This window comes from Alligator mississippiensis, chromosome 2, assembly GCF_030867095.1.
Source record: "Alligator mississippiensis isolate rAllMis1 chromosome 2, rAllMis1, whole genome shotgun sequence".
Lineage (NCBI taxonomy): Eukaryota > Metazoa > Chordata > Crocodylia > Alligatoridae > Alligator > Alligator mississippiensis.
The window spans coordinates 52,574,047-52,598,463 of record NC_081825.1 but is presented as its reverse complement, the minus strand read 5'-3'; the positions used below and the strand labels follow the sequence as shown (position 1 = coordinate 52,598,463).

Below are 24,417 nucleotides of genomic sequence, written 5' to 3'. Positions count from 1 at the left end.
TGTTCTACATCTCTAGTAATCCCAGGAGACAGACTCCTGAAGTACTGTATATTTAATTAATTATCATTGTTTGAGCTTCAAAAAATATAGGTCCTCCCAGAGAAAGGAGAAAAGTAAATCCTGAAGGATTAAAAGGAAGAAAAAAAGGGAGATGCACAATAATGCTTTCACACCACTGCTCTGTCACTATGCTAAACAAGACTGTTTGTTTCCTGGGAACAGGTATATGTGTGCTCAACTTTATGAGAGTACTCCCATTCACTTCAGCTGGAACTTCATACCACCAATTTTCTGGGAAAAGGAAAACTAGTACTCGCTGTTCGAGTATGTCACAGAACACAGTGATATCCCAACAGTTTCACCTGGGCCCTTTGCACTCTAATAATAGCAATAAAAGAAAGATTGATGATGCCTGTATAATAGTACAGAGCTAATTAATTTAATCTGCCATTTCTTGTTTAGTTACCTCAAAACATTTCATTGTAGATGGCTGTATTAAGATTCTTCTCATTTTATAGTACAAAGCAATCATGCAAGTTTAACAGAAACAAATCATGAATATCAATAGAAATGAATAGTGAACATTATTTGTGACAAAAATAGTGGTTAGGAAAGGCATTTAATATTTTGCAAGACTTTTTCAGTGTTATTGACATTATAATTTTTCTGGCATTTACAGTGCTATAATTGCATATTATCTTGAAGGAATGTTACAGTATTTCTCAAAGAACAGCAGAGTTTACTAGTAACCAGAAATAGTTTTTTTCTTCCCAAAAACTGCTAAGAGGACTTTCATGCTTTTAATCTGTTCTTTTGAAAATGGAAAACTCATGCCATGTAATCACGACTTCCTGGGATTCTGAAAAAACTGATAAAAGGGGCACATTGATATCCAGTGAATAGAAATACAGTATTGCATTTTGGATTTGATCTGTTCTATGTGTTCTTTATATTCAAACCATAATTTTTCAAAGGTTGTTTTCATGAAACTTAGCATATTAAGCCATCTGCATTCTGATTTTTTTCAAATGTGTAGAGCAGCGGTTCTCAACCTCATTAGACTCAAGACATTCCTCCATATTTTTGTGAATTGAATGACACCCCATTTAAAAAACCAAGGCCCCTGGCACATATTCATTTAATGGTGCAATAGAATCTGATTCCAGGTTCCAACAATTGCACCTCCTGCCAATGCCATACCTATATTATAGGAGGTATGATTTTGGGATCATGGATCAGATCTAAATCATGCCATAACTACATGCCAGTGAAAGGGGATCCTGGGATCATGGTCCTAGGCTACCCCTGCACAACTGAGCAACTGCTCTACTTAAAATGCCACAGTGTCACGTGTATTAAGCACCTGCACATTTAAAAATGGCCACAGGATGCTTTATCTAAACCTTGTTTGACAATAGAGGTAGCTCCTCCATTTTTATGGCTGAAAAACTTGTTTGACAAGGTTTAGATAAAGCACTCCACAGCCGTTTTAAAATGCGCAAAGGTTTAATACACGTGATGCTGCAGCAACGCTGGAGCATTCTAATTCAAATGTGAAGGAGCATGTATATAGCACCCAAGAGTTGTATGCTTCAGCATTGCTAAACAGAAAGCAAAATGATGAAACAAACCCTTGTGAAGTGCTATGAGATTCTTAGATTGCAGACTTTTTGGGAACAAGCTCTAAGTCAGCAGTTCCCAAACTGACAGATTGCACACCACCAATTTACAACGATACAACCTTAAGTACCACCAGCAAATTTTTCAGTTCAACCTTAAGTACCATCAGCAAATTTTTGTCAGATAAAGTAATTATAAAAAATCTGTTAATGTGTACCACTTACAGGTTGTCTGCGTACCACTGGTGGTATATGTACCACAGATTGGGAATCACTGATCTAAGCTACATCCTAGTTACTTTTGCTATTCTGTTACTGCAAAGCAGCTGTAAAATCAGAATACTGATTATAAAGAATTGGAAGAACTAGGTGTAATGACTTTATACCATGACTCCAGATAGAAGTAAGCTTGTAGAATGTACTCAGGATGCCTTTGAGTTCTAGCTCTTCCTGGCTACCTGAGCCAGAGGGAGCTGAAGAGACAGGGTGTAGACATGCAACATATTTATTCTGGACTGAAAGTGAAAGGAACACACCATGCACATCCTTCACCAGTGTAAAAGGGTAATATTACCCTTTAGAAGGAAGTTGCAGTGATATATGTACTAGTCATGTGTCAACACTGCTACTCATTTTTTCCCCATGTACCTATTATGTGCTCAATGCAAAACAGCTTCAATGCCATCTACTGGCCAGACATCATAATAGTGCCTGCCTATGTAAACACAACAGCTCTCTTGGAAGAGGATATTGTATGTCCTCTCCCAATATTAGAGTGAAATCCATGGATGAATTACTCCATTATAATCATCTTGGGTGTCCCCACCATAGAAAATCCTTGGACTGATCTTGTTTATGCCAGGGCCAAAATTTCTTTCAGCCATCACTGGAATTAAGTTGGTATAAAAACAGCATAAAAACCATCATTCTGGCCCACCTGCCTTTCCAGTCCTGCACTGAGCATAGCTTGGCTATTTCCACAAGAGGACTATACAAGAATGTTAACTATACATTCTGTTTACGTATGTATTTTTCATTTCACGGGATACATCTAATTTATAGTAGAACTCCTGCTGATGACAACTGAAGTTTTACCTGCATATGCGCTCCAAGATCGGTATCTAAGATTCTACTCCCTCCGGTGTATACACAGAACATAACAAGCCACAAATGGCCAAGCCATGTCTGTTTGCTCTGAGAGAGAACTTTTCAAGTAATCCTTGCCCTCCACTTCAGTGTTAAGTGACCAAGCAGAATGGTGCTACTTTCAGCATTCATAAAGCTTTCATAGCTGTGTTGGTATACACTCCATTCCAGAGCAGCAACACTTACCTTCTCAAGACACCAGATCACCTTCATTTCTGTGAGCAGGTTGTGGTACCTTCTTACCCTCTGTCAGAGGCAGAGCTGCACACTGTAATTTAGAAGTACATCAACAATCAAAAAGTAATGCTGTCATAGCCTTATTGTCTACTGCCAAGATGTCCAGGCAGTTGTGTGGCATAGTCCAGATCTGTGAGAATATCATTATTATCACCACTGTGTTGTGTTACAATAGCAGCCAAAGGGGTAGGGGCTCCTTTGGGCTGGGAAGATTCTGAGCAATACCTATAGCCCAAGAAAAAAACAGTTCCTACTTTAAACTAGGCTTATGCCAAATTCAGCTTCTTGTGAGTATTTGGCTTAATTTTAGGCAAAAAAATCTGTCATTTTGTTTTGACAAAGTAAGCTTTAAAGTATTTTCAAAGCTGTTCCAGTGTAAGAAGAACCTCCTCCTTACTCACAGTATCTATAGAGTGACTCAGTCATATCAGTAGCAGTCTTAAGGGAGGGCAAACTGGGCAACCACGTGGGGCCCCACACTTTAGGGGGCCCCAAAATTTTGCAACAAATTTTTGGGGGGCTGAAATTTTTGCAAGGAAGGGGCTCTATTTGCATTTTAACACTTGGCTATTTATCTAATTCCCCCAATGAATATTAAAAAGATCCACAATACATAGGTCAGCAAAATTAAGCCTCTAAGGGGCCCCAAGTGACTCTCTTGCCCAGGGTCCCAACAACCCTAAGGCTACCACTGGTCACATGTTTGCTTCTATTCATTCATTTCCCAACCATTCATGTCAGGTTCTCTCACTGCTACCCCTCTCACCGCTACCTTCTGAAAGGCATCTTCTTTCCATGTATTTTCCTCACTCTTGTTCTCTTCTCCTTCAGTAGCTTCAGAACACCATCCAAGCTGAAGTGAACTCAAGAGTCTTGTAGATTTCTACAGAAGCTGCTTCTCTCAGTCCTTGGTGCAGTCTGTAGGTTACAACAAGAATTTTTACATAATTCACAAGTTTTTAAAAAATATATGTGTAGACAAGATTATGATCCTGTTGACTCTCTTACGGTACCTCAATATACATGGGCATATAATTGAATTATACACCCAAACATGACTGTAGACAGCAATAGTCTTGGCAAAGGAGAGGGATGGCGTAAATTTTCTAATAGGCCATTTCTATCCTTGATTTCCATTAACAAAATCTTCTATCTTTAATACAAAGATTTAGCAGTCCTTCAAGAAACATGATAGACCATGTATACTTATATTTTGCTTTCATGACAAAGTTGATTAGGTTTGAGCCAGAAGTAGACTAATTCAGGCCTGTGTCCCAGATACTCACATATTCCCAGCTACACAATCCATCTGTAATATACAATAAAACGCTGAAAAAGCATAGTCCAATCAACTGCATATCCAGTCAACCACACATTACTACACGTTGACTCTGCAGCAGTTTCTTCCTATCTCTTAAGGTTCTATAAAGAGTTCTTGACCCTTTTTGATCAGGATATCTCTTGATATTTGTGAGAGCATGAACAAATGCCTTTCTATATGTTAACATAAGTATTTTACAGTGAAATCTCCTGCTATAAACAGGTAATTTAACTGTTTCAAAAGAGAGAAGGGAGCTATTGCACCATAACTTTTACATTGACTTGCTTCTATAGCTCAAATGAGCAAAATTACTGTAAATTTAACCCTGTATGAAAAATGGTTAAAGGTGTAACAGTTCTGCTACACTGGTATTGGTACAGGACCATGCAGACATAACAGTTACATTGTATGCTTACCCATCAACACCATGTATTTGTAACTGCACAGGTGTCAATCCCAATTGTTTGATGTTCTACAAATTTTGCTGAAGCAGGTGCAGTATGTGTGGAGAATAATAGAAAAGTATGTATTAGCTTTTGCATTGCTACCTGCTTGGCATAAAGGATTTAATATATTTCCTGGAACTGAGGATAAGCGATGAAGTGACTAGGTCAGGGTCATATAGGCATGTTGGGTTGAACTGGATGACTCCAATCCTTATGATTCCATGCTGAGGCGTGCATGGTCTACCACAAGCTTCCAGCATATGAATGGAGCTATGTGGGAGATACAATAGAATGACAATGGTGTGACTTCTAACATGCACATGCATGTAGGCCTTGTTTGACAATCTTTTTAATGTCCTTAAATATTATATTCCAGTGGACCAATAATTGGTGGCTTCTTGGACTAATATGTCCAGTGTTTCAGCAAATATCTGATGGTTGCATAGCTCCCAGTGTCTAAGCTCCTTTGGACTTGCTGAATTAGCCACAGTGCTAAACAGATGCATTGAAGACCGTAACTTCAGGATGTATAGGGCTCAACAAAAAGACTTAGTATTGTGATGCTCAGCATCCCAGCCTAATGTTCCTAATCCTCAGAGGGGAACCCAGAGCCCTGAGTCAAGCTTGCAGGTTTCTTATACATTGCATGGGGAGAGTTAGAAGTCTCACAATGAAAGACACAACAGCCACCATGCTAAGCAGAGGGTCACCTATGTTAACCAAGAGGAAAAGCACATAAAGGATGCATGACTTAGACTCCTTCCCCTGTCAGTGGTAGGGTTAGACTATAGGAAATGACATGTCTCTAATTGGGATTCACCACCGAGAATCCCCTCCCGGACTTATGAGTTGTGAGAGGTTGCACTTCTAAAGGCAGCTGTGGCACCCTGTAGCAGCCACTAATCCCATCTCTCACCTTGTCTCATCAGACTACCACCCTAATCCCACCTACCACACCTTGCTGGAACCTTAATATAAATTAGGGAATCTGCACTTAGAAACTGGAATGAGACCTTGAAAGCCTCGTTTCACCCTGCTTATTGTGGGGCAGCCTCACTTTGGCACAGACTTTTAACTCTGTCCCTTGGACAGGTCGTCTCTCCCTCCTATTGGCCTCAACCAACCCACTTGTTAGTCTCTTTCCCTGTCTCTGGGACCTACTCAGTCTATAAAGCTCCCCACTGATTGCACTGTTCACCAGGCCCCTTGCCCTGCATTGCACCATTGGGCCCCTGAGCACACAGCTCAAAATGCTGAGTGCTCCACCGGCATCCAGAGTGGCTTCCTTCCTCCCATTCAGCCACTCCCAAGCCTCATGGTCAAAACAGTCAACACAAACACTCAACCAAAAACAACTAACCCATCTGGGTACACTCATAACAGAGAAAGTCCTCTGCCATCCTGACTAGCTGGCTCCCACTAGCTCAGTAGTGTACCTTATCTCTATGGATCTTTTTAGTTCATCCTGGTCTCCAGGCAGGGGTCGGCAATGCTTTTGGGCAGAGTGCCAAGAAAAACCACAACCTCAACTTGTAAGATGTTGGCGCACCAGAGGCAGATGGTTTGGGAACTGCGAAGGGCCCAATCCTTCTTGTGGCAGCACAGCCCCACCCCCTTCCCCTCTCTTTGCCTGAAGGCGCACGTGCACTTGCTGCCGGCCATGAACCCGGCCAGGACTCCGCAGACCCTGATGCAGCTGGTTGCAGCCCCCTGTCTGCCTGCCACAGCCAGCCTGGGCCTGGGCCTGGGCCCAGGCTCTGGGCAGGCCCCTGTTGCCCAGCCCGGGCTGTTCGCAGTAGGCAGTAGGGAGGCTACAAGCAGCTGCACTGGGGTCTGCAGAGCCCTGGTTTGACTCATTGCTGGCAGTAGATACACACATGCCTTGGGGTGGATAGTGGGGAAAGGGCCAGGACTGCACTGCCACAAAAAGGATCAGGCCATTCTCAGCTTCCCTGCCATTCACTCCAAGGCACATGTGCCAAGCAGAATGTCTTCACATGCCAAGCTCTGGCAGGTGTGCCAGGGGTTGCTGACCCTGCTTTAGGGAGTACTTCTGCCCCACAACATGCAGGGCCATAGTGATTCCCGTCACCCTGGAGCACAAGCCTATGAACCTGATCCCTGCTTCTCAGAACCAGGCACAGGAGCTTCCTGCTAACCAATCTACAGGCTTGCCTCTCTGTAACCTGTCTCCCTACAAGCAGGCTCACAGCTCTGTAGCCAGCTTCTAGGCACATTCTGCACTGCCTTTGGGCTAAGTCAGCTTTTTCATAATGTGTTGCAGTCACTTAGTCCTGCTGTTTAGCCCTACTCCCAATAACAGAGGTTACTCATTTGACCAGTTATATCAACAACCCACCCAGCTCTCCTGTAGCCACTATTACTCCTTTTTCCCCCTTGGCTGCATATTTCTCACTGCTGGCTCTCAGCTGTCTCTTTCTCTCTTTTAAGTAACAGGGGTTATGAGCCCCTGCTACAGGTGCCTAAATCTTTCCTTTCAAACACTAAGGAGGGAACACTCCCTTCTTCAAACCCCCTTGTTACACAATACCTTAGTGGTTCCAGTTAAGTGAAAGACCTAGCTTAAATTTCTCTCTCAGCCTGAGACAACTCTTACCCACATCTCACTTCCTTGGAGTATATCCTAAACACCTGGTTATAACCTACTCTGGAATGTGGGGAAATTCCTGTCAAAAATGTGCCACTTTACAGAAAATAATTCAGGAATTAAATGGGTGTGGCACTGCTTCTCCAGTTGTATTTTTTATTTAAACGGTGGCTGTGTTCTATATGCTGCTTCCTCCTTATGATGCAAACGGAATACTCTCTGAGCAAGCCTACCAGACTCAGTGTCTCAGGATCCTATCAGATTTAAGTAAGAGATAAATATTAACCTGCTTGATCCTGACAAGATGAAAGATGTTTTGGGTATATACAGAGACAGAACTTGAGGCATGTAGGGTACTTGTGAAAACTTAGGTAGTGATGATCAATTTTATAATTTATTTACTTATTTGGCCCTGTGTGCTGGATAAGTGGTACAGAGTTGATCCACTTGTTGGACTGGCCCCTATATCCCCTGCAATAAGTGCCATACACTCAATCTAGTGCACAGGGCCATGCCTCCCAGCTCTCAGGGTTCCTCCCAAGTCCAGAATTTGACAGCTGGGGAACAGCAGTTAGCTGACGTTGCTTCCCGGCTGCCAAATTTTGAGACCCAGAAGAATCCCGTGAGCCAGTTGGCTCCACAGTCTGGGGATTAAGCATGGATAATCTAGGGGTTGATGTAGAACAGTGGTTCTCAACCTTTTTTAGACTCAAGGCAGCCCTTGTTAGACTCAAGCCTGGGTACTGGAAGCAATCAAGCTGTGTTAGATTATTCAGGAGAGCACAGTTATGGTAACTAAGGTATCAAAGATACCTTGTTTAGCTCCATCCCAAGTGTCTCTGTGTAGTACCACTTTGCCATGTAAACATAACCTAAATTATAGAGTGTAGAAGATGGTAGAAAGTATTGTCCCTCCAAGGTATATTAATATTGCTTTGTATTGGTTCTATATTGCATGTCCTTTAATTTAATCAGTTAACCCTGAATCTTATATTACAGAACAAAATTAAAAAAGGAGTCATGTGTTTTCACCACTCTTAACTTGGAAGACTCCAATCAAGTCCCTTTTATCTCTTCATTCTTTTGTTCAGCTTCACCATGCCATTATCTATACTTGCAGTCCTTTTCTAGGTCTTTAAATCTATACCACAGTATAACTTTTAAAAAATGGCAGATTATGATCACTTTGCTTATGCAAAAACCCTCAGAATTTGACCCTAATATTAGGTTACCAAATTGGGTATAATATTCCAGGTTATTGTTTCCTGTAATGTTAGTCTTCATATATTTACCATGTTTTTATCTCGTCCTTAGTCCTTCCGTAATGTCCCCAATTATCTGATTTGATTTTTAGATGCTGCTGCCTCACATTTCTTCATTTCCTGCTGCAAGTATCCTCATTTTACTCTCCATTATGACTCACTTTCTTTTCTCTCTGAAAATCCTCCAAACTCACAGCTCAGCACTGTGGATGGGGGAAAAAATTACAAGCTTTTTAACAATGAATCCCCTACATCTATAGCATAACTTAAGTTACCTTACCTTTTACGGAAATAGAAAAGGTTTATTTTTTCCCTTCTCTCTCCACTGTCTGCAGCTAGCCCCTGGTCCACATTTTCTTCATAAGGGGGAGGGTGGATTAAAAAAGCTTGTTTAAATTAAACAGCTGGCAGAAGATAGCTGATGATAGAGCTAAAAGAGAGCAGAGGCTAGAGGTAGATGTATTTAGTAAAAAAAAAGTGACTGTTATTTAGTAAAAAAATGGTTCCTGCCATCAAATTAATCATTCTTTTTCCAAACAGCAACAAAAATGTTCAAAGAAATAAAAAGCATTGGGAGTATTGTGCCTGCATGAGTACTTTTGTCAGAACTGGTTGCCTATACATTTTTCTCTATTTTGAAAGTTCTGGGCCTGGTCTTCTCCAGGTAAGACCAAAAACTATACTAACTGGTTAAGGTGTTGTACCACAGAGGGAATAGAAAGCTACAAGTAGAAAAGGCACTAGTATTTCAGCTAGTGGTTCATGAGCAAATCCCATGGTGGTACATGCTGCTTGCACAAACTATTCCTCAATTTATTTCAGATAAAGGACATATTAATAAAAAATATATAGCAACAGTCCTGGACAATTCACAGAGTGCCTGCTACAATCTAATAAACTCTTAACTGTAAATAATTTGTCCATCATTAGGAATCACTAACAAGGCTTCACTGCAGGCTCAGATATGGACACTTCCATGACTTTTAACTGCCAGAAGCACAAATATGAATGCCCACCGCCACTAGCTCAAGAAAGATAGATGCCTAAAAACCTAAAGAAGGAGATGATTGAACTTCCTTGACAGCCCACCATTGTTCTCAGGCACTAATTTTTCATCGACAGAGGATAAATGAACTCTCAGTTTCTCCCTGCTTCTCTGGAGCTCCATTTTCTGATGTGTCTGTCCTAGATGTGAATATCCTGATGGGGCTGTTCTATGGTGACCTAAAGACAGTGGTAGAATCACCAGGCAATTCCACAAAAAGGCGGGAAGGACAAAAGTTTTAAGAAGAGAACAAAAGAAGCTGTCAGTTAAGAGTAGGTGACGCTGAAGCTAATGAATCCTTTGCTAAAGGAGATGAAACACAGAGAGAAAAGAAAGCAGGGCTCAGGGATACAAATACAATAGGAAGGACATTAATCCTATAGGGAACATTTAAATACACGTGAGCATCCCTCTGCACATAAGCAGACATCCAGAGATAAGCACAAAACATAGACAATGCTAGTTAAGGTACTGGCCACATAAACCCAGACTTTTCCTAACCTGACTTAAACTCAGATGCTGGTGTAAAAGTGAAATCGCTTGTGGTCCCTCTACTTTCCCTGTGTCCCTGATTTCAGCTTGTGTCCTCTCTCGCTCGCTCTCTCTCTCTCTCTCTCTCATTTTTTTTAGGGGAGGGGGACTTCGTGCCCCAAGCATCTGCTGCACCGTTTGCAATGATTTATTAGTTAAGAAATAAAGCATGACATGTGGGTATGGATACCATGAGCTAATCGCAGCCTCAGGGCGAGATTACACCAGACACAGCCAAATCCCCCCCAGGGGTATGATTATCTCATGACAGCCCTACCTTCTGCAAATGTCTTCCTATTTGATGTGATTTCGTTATATAACAATTACAGATAGATCAATCACAGGGTATTGTTTCAGTCCAGTGCACCCATACTCCACAGATTCTAAGCATTTTTCCTTCTTTGCTAAAGGAAGCCTATAAAGCCGGACAGCAAACATCAAAAGCGAAGCGAGTTTGAGCCTTCCTTCCTATGACAGGACGGAGCTCCCATTGAAATCAACAGTAATTGACTGAGCAAAGATGGGATCGGCCAGTGCCTGTTAATTTAAATCCAAACAAACATGCATCTGGACAGCTCTTCTAACCTGTTGCAGATTCACTAAAAGGAGAAACCCTCGGGAAACTCTGCCGTGCCTCAGCCCAGCCTGGAAGAGTGCAAGGCAGCTGGAGGACGCAGAGCTGCGTTCATGTCAGGGGGGTTTAGAGAGAGATGGCTCGGCGCAGGCTTGGGCTGGCAGCATCCTGCTCTCCCTTTGATCGCTGAGCTTCCTCTGGGGCAATCCTTGGAGGTGGTGGCTGCGTGACCACTTGTTTCCTACATATTCCGTGTGCACAAATCATGAGACACCGAAACAGTGCTGCCCTCCCGCACACACACTCCGCGGCCCTGCACAACTACTTCACTGCCACCTTTCTCTGCCCCCCCCACACACACTTCCCCATTCTGTCCTAATTCCCTTGCACACCTAAGATCCCTCGTAGTTGTGTGTTGTCCCGGGAAAGGGGAGCCGCCGACTGGAAATATTTCTCCTGTCGCCGTTGCAAACAGATCAGAAATCAAAGAGCTGTGTCCAGGAACAACTCCTTACAAATCATAGCATAGGCTTTATGCTGAGGATCGGCCCGATACTGGCCACGCCGCGGCCAAGGGGCTGGTTCCCCCTGGCACACAACCCATCGCACCCACTCCAGGGCTGCCCATGCACCTGTCTTTCTGTCTGTCTGGGCACCTCGGGGAGCACTGGCGATTTCGGATTCCTGACGTGAGAGTCCTCTGTCAAAAATTGTGAAGGACTCGTGTATAAATGTCTCTTTGTCTCGTGCGCTTATTGCGATACCTTCTCCCGACCCCTTTTGTCATTCTTCTGGAGAGCTGTTCAGATCCTGTCCCCTAAGAACCAGCATCCTCCCGCCCACTGCTGTGTTACCTGCGAATATAAATCTCTCTACAAAGTCATTAAAAGACCTGTATTGTCCCCCAACTAGTGCATTTTAAAAGGAAAAAAAGCCATTTCTCATTTTAGATCTGGGAAATGCATTTCTACATCCAGCCGCAAGAGGGTACCCGGCACCTCTTTTCCTCTGTAATTGATGGAGGCAGCAGCGAAAGATAATTAGTTTTATGTATATAATATTTGATCATGAAAATATTCTTTGCCTTCTCCTAGTATAGGGAACCTGTAATGTATGTTAAAATAGTTAATTTTTTATTATCTCTACGAATTGTTTTACCCGTCCTACCCCCCAAATTATTGTAGCATCAACTGAAAATGTGGGCAATGTAAGCAATGTTAAATCTAATTTTTCTGTGCAAAACCTAATTAGCCATTTTAAAAAAGGTTAACGCCAGCGCCTCAGACGGTTTTTGTTTAATAATCCTATTACTGATGGCTCATCATGTATAAAATGGTGCAGTTGGATGCAAAATTTCCACTTGTTTATAAGTGTATCGGGGAGAAATGTATAAAATAATCTACAGCGCAGGAGGCAGGTCAGTGCGGCAGGGATTGCACTCGCCTTGAACGTAAGTAGGCACCTTTCCCTCTGCTCTTATTACCGTTGTATATGCAGAATAGAAATGTTATGTCTGGATACCGATTTGTTTCCAAATATCCGCAGATTTTTTTCTCCAGCATTTGTATTCTAGTGGCTCTTTGCTGGATTTTTTTCGCTGTACAATGCAAGGTTTTCCCTTGGAGACTAGATCCCTCGGAGAACCCCCGTGAGCCCTGGCTCTTTGGGGACGCGGTGTCTGTCCTGAAGAGCCCCCCTCCCCCAGGAAAAAGAGATTCTTTTAGTCTTGTCAAAAAAGAAGTAGAGCAAGGAGACTGAGATTAAGCTACCTGCTGAGGGGTCGCCTGGCCAAGCTCCCCGGGCACCCAGAAAGGCGATGCCAGTCAGGCTGAAGGGGATAGAATCGCTGGAAATGACCCATGCTGCTTTTTTTTTTTTTTTTTTGGGTGCTATTTCTCTTGACACTGAATTGTCCCGAGTGCGATTCAGACGAGGGGAGAGAGTTTGTAGGGAGCGCGAGGAGCATTCAGCTGCAGTGCAGCCCTCTCTTAATGGCGATCAACAGGCTTTGTGCATGTGCTGGGCAGAGCCTCTCCGGTGGGAAAGGCGCTTTTCCCCCCACTCTGCCGACGTGGACTCAGCAGGCATCCGAGCCCGAGCAGAGCACACGGTCCCATGTTCGGGGGAGGGGGAAAGTGAAGTCAGATCCCAAACACCTGTGAGTTTTAAGGCGCTTTTAGCCTCTTGGGTCGTGCGGTTCCATCGCCTTGAAAAAGAAGTGGGGCATCCCCGTGACTCGTCGTGCTCTGGATGAGAGCCCGAGCGGGGGCGATCTTCCCAGGCTCGCTGCCCCCGGCGAGTGACGAGGAAGGGTTTGGGTTTTTTAATTATTATTATTATTATTTCATGACCAAAATCCCGCTGAGAATAACTTGCCCCAGCCCCTGCGGCAGCGCTCAGCCCGGGGGATGCGCGGGGACCCTTCTCTTCTGCGCCAGCAAGATGGCAGTGAACGCGCATCTCCTGCAGCCGGGCCGGCGCGGGGAGGCTGCAGGCAGCCGGCGGCGCCCCAGCCCCAGCCCCTCGCCCCTCGCGGAGGGATGGCAGCTGACAATCTTTGTTTGAAACCCCCGCTGGTGCTGTTGCTCCATATCCTCCCACATGAGACAAAATCTCTGCATTTTCACCCAAACGAGAGCAATTACTAAGGAAACGGGCCTCTCTCACGTTGCCTTTTCCTTCTGGTCCATTTGAAAACGGATCCATCAGCGGGTACCAGGCGGTTAAGGGGGGATTTTTTAAAGGGCATGTGGGACGGAAACAAAAGGCTGCCATTCACGGGAGAAGTCAAAGGCACTAAATGGGGACATCAAAAGGCTCCCAAATAGGAATTCGGATCCAATCGAAAAATAAAAGAACCTGGTTTCTTTTCTTATCTGAAACACGCGGATGAAAAGCCCTAAAGCAAACAGCCAAAGAAAGCGATTTTTCTTTAAAACGGCCAGAGAAGGGGAGAAAAGAAAAAAAAATAAAGAAACAATCTTATGAATGCGTTTCCGCGGACTTTAAATGAGATGAATGACAACATAATATCAACAGCTTCTGCACGACAAACCCCATTAGACTAATGCCTTTCATTGCATCAGATTTGCGCCTGAAACAATTCCCGGGATAGATCATTGATTATTACTAAAACTAGAATCATCCGGAACGATCCTCTGGCTGGTGAATAGGCAGGGAGCCGCGTGGCTGATCGATGCACAGGGGTAGAGAGGGGCCGGCACATTTCAGGACTCGAGCCCTCAAATATAATCAATAGCAAGGCACTGCGAGGAGGCACAGAGGATGGGGAGTCATGTATTTTCTCCTAAACGTGTGGGTGTCTCTCCGTGGGTGTGGGTGTGGACGCACACGTGTGACTCGGTGCATTTCGATGCTTCTATTTTTTTATTTTTTTTTTTAAGAAATGACTCTTGAAATTAAAAAAGAAAGGAAGGGGAAGAAGAGAAGCCCCCGCTGCACCTGCCGGCGTGCCTTACGCGCTCGAAGGCAGTGCAGTGAGGATGTGCAGGATGAGATCGCAGGGCAGAGCTGGGTGGAAAGGTTGTTTCAAAGGGCGATAGAGCTAGGGCGAGCCCCTTTTGCGGGAGGACAGGGCAGCCCGTGTCCCCGTGGGCGGATGTTGCTGGGCATGATGGATGCCCCCCTCGCCCGGGCTCTGCGGCGGCTCTGCGCGCACATCCGAGGCCACTGGCCTTACACCGCAATGCAGAGAAAACCGAGCCCCCTCCTGCTTTGCAGAGCAGCAAAAAAGCTACCGGAATCCAGATCAGAGCCTAGCCGAGGGGGTTACTCGCCGCCCAGACCCTGCTCCGGGCGCGCGGGATCGGGCCCGGCGGAGCAGGCTCCTCTGCCCGCGGCCCCAGCGAGCCGGGAGATCGTTGCCGCTGGAGACCCCCCCCCCCCCCCCCGCTCCCGCCCGGATAAAGCCCTTCTTGACAAGGGAGGGAAGGGCCAGGCGCCGGGGCAGGGGCTCGCTTTGGTCTCAGTGTGTGTTCTGTAAAGTTGTGACAGATTATTAGTAAAAGGAGGGGTTTCACAGTTTGATGAAGATATAACACACTCTGGACCATCCATCCTCCGGGCCCATTCATCAGCCAGGGAGAAACTTTCCTCCTCCCTCCCCGAGCCATTCATCACCCGCGCTGAAGCGGGAGTTTTGTCTCCGGCTCCATGCGCTGTCCTTGGACCTTTGCTCGAGGAGCAGCTCCCGGGGGCTTCCCTGCCCCCTGCGGAGGCCGCAGCCCCTCCAGCCTGGGCTGCTTGGGCAGGGCCAGGGCCAGGGCCAGGGGCTGGGCGCTGTGCCCGCCGGCCGCGCTCGGGCAGGGCAGCACCAGCACGGCGCTGGGACCTCGCCCCGGCGCTGAGAGGTTTCTGCTCCAGTCCGGGTCTAGGCAAACCCGTGGAGACACCGGGTGATGGTTTGCCTTGAGCCCACTCCGCGTTATAGAAACACTTGTTTCACCTGGCAGAAGAGATCCCTGGAGATGAGTTACCCAGGGCCGTGTTACATGGATGGATGGATGGATGGATGGATGGATGGATGGACAGACGGGGGCTAGCTGCACAGAGAGCAGATGAGGCTGACAGATAGGTGCCATGTTAGACAGAGTCACCGCTAAGTTTAGACCTAGCCTTTAAAAATACAGCACAACTGGAAAGCTTGCACGGGCCGGGGGAGGGCTAGGGCCGCCTTTTGTGCGGGGCTGAGTGATACCCATTGTTTGCCAGAGCAGAGAAGAGGGGAAATTAATTGCAACCAATTAATAATTAATCCCATTTAAACAGCTTTATTATCTCCCCCGAACGAGAGGGAATTTGTCTGATAACCCCCCGAAGACCAAATGTCAAGTTTAACCAAATAGTTATTGCTTTATCAAACAGAGCCTGCAAATAAATTAATCAAAAGCAAATATGTCCTTTGTGCGGCTCGTTTGCCGGTAATGGATGGATATGAAGATTTGCCGATATTATGGTCTGTCATTCAATCTAACAAAGTGAACATTTATTGCATATATATTAAAAATTATCCCGGATCCGAGCGGGACTGGGGATGCCGTTATTGGAGTCTTCCCAGAGGTGAAGTCCCCTCGGATGGGCGCGGGGAGGGCTCCCACCGCCCCTTTCCAGGCGGGTCCCCTCGGAACACGTTTCAAAATTGCTTCAATGCACCGCTAAATTGAGCTGTTTTACTAACTGTCCGCAACACCACAAACAGTTTGAGGAGCTAATGGACGCGTGTTATAAAAATAGTGGACGTAAGCCACGGCAGAGGCCACGGACGGGCCCAGGAGCAAGGGCCGCGGACTCCGCGCCGGGAAACAACCCCGCTTTGTCCGCCTCTCGGTTACATCATTTTCTAATTAGGCATAAAATTGTCTTCATACACTGGTATCGCTGGCTTCATAAACATAACCATTATGGTTCATAAGGATCCCATTGTGGGGGCCGCTGCTCAAAATAGAAAAGCACTTGGAGAGGCGCAGAGAAAAAAACCCTCCTCTTTGTTTCCTCTTTTGAGAAGATGGATGGGCCATGTCACGCAGAAGATGACTTTGGACTATTAAATTGTCAGAAAGGAAGCGTTTCCCTCATAATAAGGGTTTATGGGGAATTAGAGAGCTGGGCTCTGGAGGAGACAGATCGGAGGCTAATAAGAGGGAAAGATAAGCTCGTAAAAATAAAACCGCTGGGGAAGGGAAATGGCCTCGGTAAATGATGGCCGTGATTACTTGGGATTCATGTGAGAAGAAAGAGGGACATCGCTCCCCGTCAGGCTGCCCCCGAAGTGCGCGGACCTCGCCTGCTCAGCGGGTGTTTCGGGACAGACCCCCTCCCCCTCCCCCCGCCTTTACACCAGCCCTGGTCCCCACACAGGGCCCAAGCCTCTCTCTGCCCTTTCCTGCCTCCCAAGGAAAAGCTCTGGCTGGGGGCAGCGTTATGACAAGCAATGAATGGCGGTGCCAAGCAGGGACATCATTATCCCCGGGCGGGAAGGTCCAGCTCAGCCCTCGACCGGGTGGGAGCGCGGCGCTAAGTGGATGGAGATGGATGGAGCCGCTCCGAGCCCCCGACGCGGTGTCAGACCTGGGACAATGACTGTCTCCAGAGGGGAGGACAGACTGCCTGCCACTGACCCCTGCGCACCGGCCGCTGGCGGCCCCGAGGAGCCGATGTGCAATTTGCCGGATTCAGTTTACAATAACCCGACTCGACATAAATAACTCCCATGCTGTGTCTACGCCTGCGTGACCTCGTGAACCCGCGCGAAAACACTGCCGCATTGATCTCGGCCCCCCCCCCCCCCCCCCCGTGGCTATTAAATATAAACACGTTTTGATGTACTGTCCCGGCCCTTCCGGCCCCGCCGCGGGCTCCTCCGGACGAGCTGCGGCCCCCGGGTCCCCCGGCCCGGCCCGGCCCGGCCTGGAGCCGCACGCGCCCCGCCGCACAGCCCTAGCGGCCCGGCTCCCCGGGGCTGCGGGCCGTGCCCCTCTCTATGCACGAGCCAGGCCTAGGCCCGCTCAGGCGTCGCCTGCTTGAGCTGGGACTAGGCCGCAGCCGGCGCTGCCCGGGCCCGCGCCGCAAGGAGCGCCTGCGATGCATTGTCAGGCGAAGCGCTTGTGCCACTCCGCCAAATAAAGCAGCACTGTATAGTCCCACTTCACTCAACGCGTTGCCACTTGGACCCGTTTGCAACGAGCTCCAGGGGCCGATCCCGTGCGTGGCCCGGTTCAGCCTCGGAGCCTGGGGCCAGGGCCAGGGCCGGGGCCGGCCAGGCTCTCCAGCCAAGGCCGATGCACCGCGAGCGTTGTCCCTGCCGGTCTGCGCGAGCCGCGGGAGGGAGCCTGGAAAAGGAGAATGGGGAGTGAAGCGAAGGGGTGGACGAGGCAGGATCCTTCCTGCCCCGTCCCGCAAAGCCCCCGGGGTAGCGGCTGTGGTGCTCCCCGTGCGGCGTGACAGATGGAAATCTCCCCGCGCACCCGCAACTAAAGGAGCCACCCTTTCTTCTTTTCTTCTCCTGTTAACTTTTGTGTTAAATGTTAACAACCTGGTAGGAGCCATTATGGAGCGATTACCAAGTGAATGTTGACTCCAACAGTGACTTCTTTTCTATCTATTCTCGAGCTGCCCTCCCACGCAGATTTATGTATTTTTGATATTAAATTCCTTCTATCATTAAGCCTGCTCTCTTGTTGACTTTTATTGACCCCCTGCCCCTGTCTCCATACTTTTCCATATTTAATACTGCAACATTTTTTCCAATGCTCTCCCCGCTTTGTTACCTCCCAGTTGACTGCTGTCCCTAATGGCATGTGCTGTTTGCTCTGTTGTTGAACTTGGTAGGGTCACATAGTCTTGTGCTGTGATATTCTATGCATTTCCAACCTTGCTATTCTGATGAGGTGCCTTGTATAACAAGCTTTTTTTCCCCTAGCTACCAACTTCCTAATGACTTAAACAAACACCTTCCCTAATGATCCCCTAGGCTTCCTAGTCTCTTTGGGGTTTTGTTTAGCTGAACTCCTAATGCTCGGCCTGTCCTACTGGCAGTTTGGCCTTTCTGACCTGAGACATCGCAGCTCTTCTCCTTGGAGCGGGTTGCCTTGTCCAGCTCCTCCTGGGCCAAAGGCCAGGATCATGGGAGCACTGCATGCCACCAGCTGCTTGAGGTGACACCGAGTTACAAAGAACCGCAAAGGAAACTTCAGCTCACACAGGCAAATGAATGTGTTCATTTATCTCTCCTAATTCCACACTTTGCTGCATGCCTGGGACATGCAGCTTGGCTGATGGAGAGAATATGTAAAGGAATAAATGTCCTCCCCAAGAAAGATTGGCTTCTTGTGGCCGGTCTGTTCAGTATCATTATGTGACCAATTTCCAGAATTGAAGTTGCCTGGTGTTTTGATTCTTCCCTGCCTGTGCATTTGTGCCCTGGAGGTCCCTTCAAAATGGATACTAATTGTTGGGGCTGCACACTGCTGGCTGCTAAAATGCCCCAGGGCTCCAAGGACCTGCTCCTCAATGGCTTAATTGACAAGGACTTGTCTGTATTTAGGAGCAGCTGGTCCAAAGCATTGGCACATCAGTGCAATCTTAACACAGCATCCCTAGCCTGGAGGAGTATGAGGGTAAACGTGGTTAAAATGAAGGAAGATTTATAGTCAGCCCCCTTGGGTAATGCGACAGAAGACAGCTACCAAGATTTTGCCCTAGTAGGGGTTTCATTCATCAGCTTCCCAGCCTTAGTAACATGTCTAGGAGCCACGTTCCAGCTATTATTAATAATAGGAGGTGGCCATTTAGAACAATTAGGCAGGTGACAATATTCCACAATAATGCATTGGCTCTAAACGAGACAGGGGAGCTACTAACAAACAAATCTGTCACTGAACAACACTGGGATTGTTCAGGGAGCGCCGCAGTGAGCACCACAGCTTCTTCCCAGTTGGTTTTAGCCCGATCCAAGAGGCGGCGAGCCATAATTTATATAGGAAGTTTGCAGCCCCGAGTGAAATGTGTTACCAGCTAAATTATGACGGGCTTAGTTTTACAACGTTCATAAGGGAAGCTGGGACGGAGCTTCTCACAAGGAAATAGCTGCTTTAAAACACGCATCATTACATTTAAGCTACATCTGGGTTTTAAAATGAAACTGCAATTAGGACTCCAGCGTATTTAATTTCAAGACATCAAAGCAGATATTTTATTTCGCGGCGTTTTTAACATGCACAGTTCCCCTTCTTCCGATGCAAAAGATTGCATTGCTAAACGAGAGCGGCTATTTTGCCGTAGAGTTATTCAGCGCTTTACAAAGCAGGTTTATTGCATGGTTTAAAATTAAGGTTTTTTGTTGTTGCTGAAATGTGTGGGAAATACTTTTCTGTTCACACAGCTCGCCCTGTGAATAGGGATAATAGGTTTGGGATCTGCATTGAAATTTGAAGTTTTTAAACAGAAATTCCCTAACTTTTGCTCGTTTTCTGAACTTTTTTTGCAGGAACAATGCCAACATTGAAGCCCTCGGTTGGAGTCTGCACAGTTGGAGATCTTTGGTGCCATTTTAGACATCTTTGGATTTCATCAATCAAACTGACTGCAATTTTCCATAAAAACCCTGAATTTGGGTCAGAAAGTGGGCAAAGCAGATAAAGATCATTCGAGCTGTCTTATGAGATGATAAATAGATATCCTTTCAGTCCAACAATGCAAGAAGTGCAGTTTTGTAATTCACTTCCATTGGTTTTGAATGCAGAGTCGAAACAATTTATACATGTTTTCCCATGGTTTAGAAGATGTCTTTACATACTTGTCAATAGTAACTTGACCTTTTTCCCCACTGAGTTACCAAGTGTTTTTTTTTTTCTTCCAGAGTACAGAAAAGGATTTTTTTTTCTGTTTGCGACTAAATCAATAGATTATTTCTTCTTGTCCTAAGCAACAGCAGATTGTAGATAGCTCGTAGCAAGCCGCACTCTGCTGTGCTGTTTTGCCATGTGCTGCTTTAGAGACAGGTGGTCCGAGCTGGGTTTTAAACAAACCTGTTGGACTTGCTTCGAGCATATTCTTGAACTTGACGAATAGCCTAAAGGTGAAGGAAGACAAGTCCTACAAGAAACCAAATCCCAGAAAGAAACCCGGCAGACTGTCTCATGACCTCGAAGACCGCTTGAAATCTTAACTGAAAGGATGTGAGTGAAAAAAAGCAGGGTTACAGTTCTTTTTTTTTTTTCTTTTCACAGTAAAACAAGTCATTCTGATCCTGGCTGATACACTGTCTGCCATAGGCTCACTGCTGCGTTTAACCCAGGCTCTCGTGACTTTCCCTCCCCAAACTGCCCGGCTGTGTCATCTTGTTTTCGTTCGTTGCGTTTAGCTGGATTCATAATTTAAGCTTTCCTGGGCGGCTGAGGGGTCGGAGTCCTGCATGACAATGTGCTCTCTTTGCGACGGTCCAGTGAGTCGGCTGGTACATATAGACACAAGTGCGCATTGCCTGTTATCACACAGTCCCGAGCTGTGCATGGATGTGTGTAAACCCCATTAGTAATTAAAGCAATGATAACGGCACTCTGGAGAACTGTTGTTCTTAGGTGATGCACAAGGTGGGTAAATACTCTTATTTTGCGCAGCTGGGGAAACTGAAGCACAGGGATGCTAAGTAATGTCCCCAAGGCTAGGGACGGAGTCAGTGGCAGAGAGGGGAATGGAGCTCACGTCTCTTGACCCTCGTCCCCTGCAACGGAGCAGGCTGTATAAACCCCACACCTCAAATGCTATCCCAGGAAGACTCGGGAGTGCTCCTCACAGCCTCCTGGTCTTCCTGCTTAACTAGCCAGGCATGTAGGCATTATTCCTTCCCCTTCACTTGGCTTGAAGGGGAGGGGAGAGAGGGATGTGATGAGCTTTTTTCACCTTTAGCCCCTTTCATTCTGCAATTTACTGTAAACGGAGCTTGCTCACAAACAGGTAGCAGCGCGACACATCTTAAAACAAAGTTCTGTGTCATCCAGAAGGGCCTATTTCAGCGAGCAAGACCCCTGATTAAACTAACTGGAGTTCTGTAGAGTGAGGAGCTGGAAAACACATATTCCTGTCCCTGGCCGGACAGGATGTGCAAGACTCTACTCACAGTTTACTCCGGACCGACCTCAGAGTAAGTTAAAAGCTTCTTCTGCCAGCTGTTACATGCAATATGCCATATATATGCCAATACATATGCCCACGTGCATGCGCACACACGCACACACTAGATAGATATGTTGTATGTATCCGTATATATGTCTAGGTGCTTACATATGTACACATATATATGCCTGCATATATACATATATACAATGTATAGACATATATGTGTGTATGTTTTTATATATATATATATATATGTATGTACATATACATGCGTGTGGATAGGTACAGAATGTATGGATGTGTGGGTGCGTGTGTGTATGGTTAGGAAGGAAGGACTGTAATTCTTACCTTTTCCCCACAACATTAGTGGCAAACCCTTTCAGTTAATGGATAAGGCAGCCTCTGACCCTCAGCTTTCTCCAATGTAGCTGGTAACATAAGCTGAGGTAGGTTTCCCATTAAAACAACCCTGAAAATATTGACGCTGGTATTTCTGAGGAAACGTGATCATGGGGGCACGTGCATCCTAGCACTGGGTATTTCACTTTTGCTCCCCAAATCGCTCAGACATCGGTTTAAATTCCTAAATTCTTCGATACTTTCCTGTCTGAGGCCCCCCAGCCGTGTCACTAAAATAACGTTGTGTTTGCCGGGGATCTTTTTCCAAGGTGCAGGGGATTAACCAGGAGCTTCAGGGGGCAACGCACCAACGCCCCCTTCTCCACGCAGCACTGTGTGAAGTTTGCCGAGAGACTGAACAAGCCGGCCAGGCACGACGGTCCCCTGGCCATCAGGGGCTTCATAGATCGGTCCCTTAGGTCTTAAGAGAGTAATTAGTAATAAGCAAATCCTGTTGTTTCTAATTGTTCTCACCCCTAAAGGGGATACTTTCGAGGAGTTTGATTCAGCTCTCCCTAAAGAGGACAACACTGAGCCTCTTCCCACATTGACAAATAGTTTGCCCGCCTTTTGTGCATGTGGCGAATTAAAATATTTTATTACCAAATATTTCCTTTTGTCCATGATGTCGCAATAACAACGTAGTCTGGAGAAGCCCCTCTGCCATTCGTGCCGAGGCTGACCCTGCAGCAAAGACTTTATCCCCTCCTCCCCCACCATTAAACTCGACGGGAATTCGCAACGCGAGGCTGAAGCGGGCCGGGCCGGGCCGGGCCGGGCACACGCGCGACACCGAGCTGCCCTGACTGCAGTGACGCCCCCCTGTGCGGTCCAGCTCAGCGCAGGCGAGAGCCTTCATTTGTGCGGGATCCTGATTTCGTTTAAACCCAACGGGAGTTTTGGCGTTCCCTTAAAAGTCTTGATCAGGAGCGGCTGCTTCCTTTTTATTTGTTTTACAATTCTTAAAAGTGCTCAGCCGAGCCCTCCTACCTGCGGGAGAGAGCACCCAAATGTGGCAGCGCTGGTACAGTATTTCTGCTCGTTTCTTCGCCTCTCTCCCCCTCCCCCTGCCTTTGCTACAGGAAGATTTATGGAGCCAAAACAATGTGAAGAGCCTGCTTGTGGAGTCTTTACCCAGGCAGCTGAAGGCAACGGGAGCTCTGCCTGAATAAAGACTGCAGGATTGCTCTGAGATCTGGGCTTCTCGAGGAACCGGAACGCAAGGACTTCGCGTTATTTTGGCCTTATATGAGGCTGCCAGAGGCATCGGAAAAGCCGGCGAACGATGTAACAATCCTAAATGGTTGGAAACAATTACTTCACGCCACTCAGTGACTTATCCTGTAACAAGTGTCAGTCCCTTCGCCGACTGAAAAAATAACAAAGATCCTGGGTAGTAAAAAAATACTCTAGTTTCCTAAATTAAACATAGCCTAAGAGAAGAGAGACCCCTGGGATACTTCTCAAAAGCCGGCGTGGATCCTGAGAGCGATGTTTGTATCTGGCCTAAGCTCCCAAATCCGAGATCATTTGCAAAACCAGGGGCCAGAAGACAGCTTTCAGAAGGCGGCCAACTTGTGTGCAGCCCTAGGGAGAGGAGAGGGGAGGGGACTAGTCTCTTCTTAGGCAATAACGCTTTGAAAAATATCTCGCGTCAGGTTACTCTATTGTTGGTTATAAATAGCTTTTCCCCGTGACGCCTTCTACCCGTGCTAAAGGCTGTCGTGTACACAGGTACCTGCAGCTCTCCTACTCTCTACACCCGGGGCATTGCATTTTTGCAGTGTGTAAGTCTCTGCGAACTCTGTGGGCAGCACAGGCTCCTGGCTGGGGCTCTTAGGCAGTGCTGCAGTACAATAAGAAGCAGCAGGCTCCGACCTCCAATCGCTGCCCCATGCAAGCCGCGGCAGATGGAGCGGGGGCAGAGATCGGCCCAGTGCGCCAGGGCGAGCGAGGACGCCTGCGAGGCGGCTCTGCCCCGCTCCTGCCCTTGGCCGTGGCCCGGGCCAAGGCGCGTGGCAGCACGCGTTGAACCCGGTGCCAGCTGCCGCTTGGCGTGCAGCGGGTGTTGAGGCCATTACCCGCGGCCTGGGCTGCACCTGCCCGAGGAAGCGCTGTTGATGAGTGCAGACTGCCTCTTGCACCGGTCACCAAACCGGATTGGGGCTGGAGCACGTCCCGGAGCCCCGAAAGCAGGGAGCGGCGAGCGCTGGGTGTGTCTGTGGCCTCCCCCGACCCGCAGAAGGGAGGACGCGTTGTGCGGGGCTCCCCCGGCCTCGCCCGCTCCCACCGCGCCGCGGGTCCCAGAAACCACCCCGGCACCAAGGCCCCGCTCCTCGCTACGGCCTAAGCCAGGCTGCCCAGAGCCTGCTCCACAGCCAGGGCCCCGGGCACGGCGCTCCCCGCCAGCCCCGGGGCCGCCCCGTCCCGTCCCGTCCCCTCGGGCATTTTAGGCAGGAACCGGTTCTAGTTCCCTAGCGGGCTTTCCGCCTGTCGGCTTGCTCTCCGCGGGCGGGCGGAAGAGGGGCAGCCCACCCTGCCCTGCCCTGCCCTGCCCTGCCAGCCCCGAGGGCTCCGGGCGAGGGCGGGTCCCC

General features: G+C 47.4%; 2 long non-coding RNA genes across 3 annotated transcripts in view; one reads left to right on the top strand and one right to left on the bottom strand.

Annotated features, from left to right (window-relative positions):
* Positions 1–602: 602 nt before the first annotated feature.
* The window catches only part of LOC109281544 (uncharacterized), a 96,913-nt gene continuing 73,098 nt past the window's right edge, over positions 603–24,417 (bottom strand). The window contains exons 5-7 of the long non-coding RNA XR_002088216.2: positions 3,775–3,920; positions 2,952–3,033; positions 603–868 (exon numbers count right to left, since the gene is read on the bottom strand). This is a non-coding gene — a long non-coding RNA (uncharacterized LOC109281544). The remainder of the gene's footprint in view (positions 869–2,951; positions 3,034–3,774; positions 3,921–24,417) is intronic.
* On the top strand, positions 11,878–22,377 carry LOC109281536 (uncharacterized). Of its 2 annotated transcripts, XR_002088215.2 has the most exons (3): positions 11,912–12,239; positions 19,794–21,449; positions 22,093–22,377. It is a non-coding gene; the product is annotated as an uncharacterized LOC109281536 (long non-coding RNA). The 2 variants fall into 2 exon arrangements; XR_002088210.2 differs by lacking the exon at positions 22,093–22,377 and having other exon boundaries at positions 11,878–12,239; positions 19,794–20,863.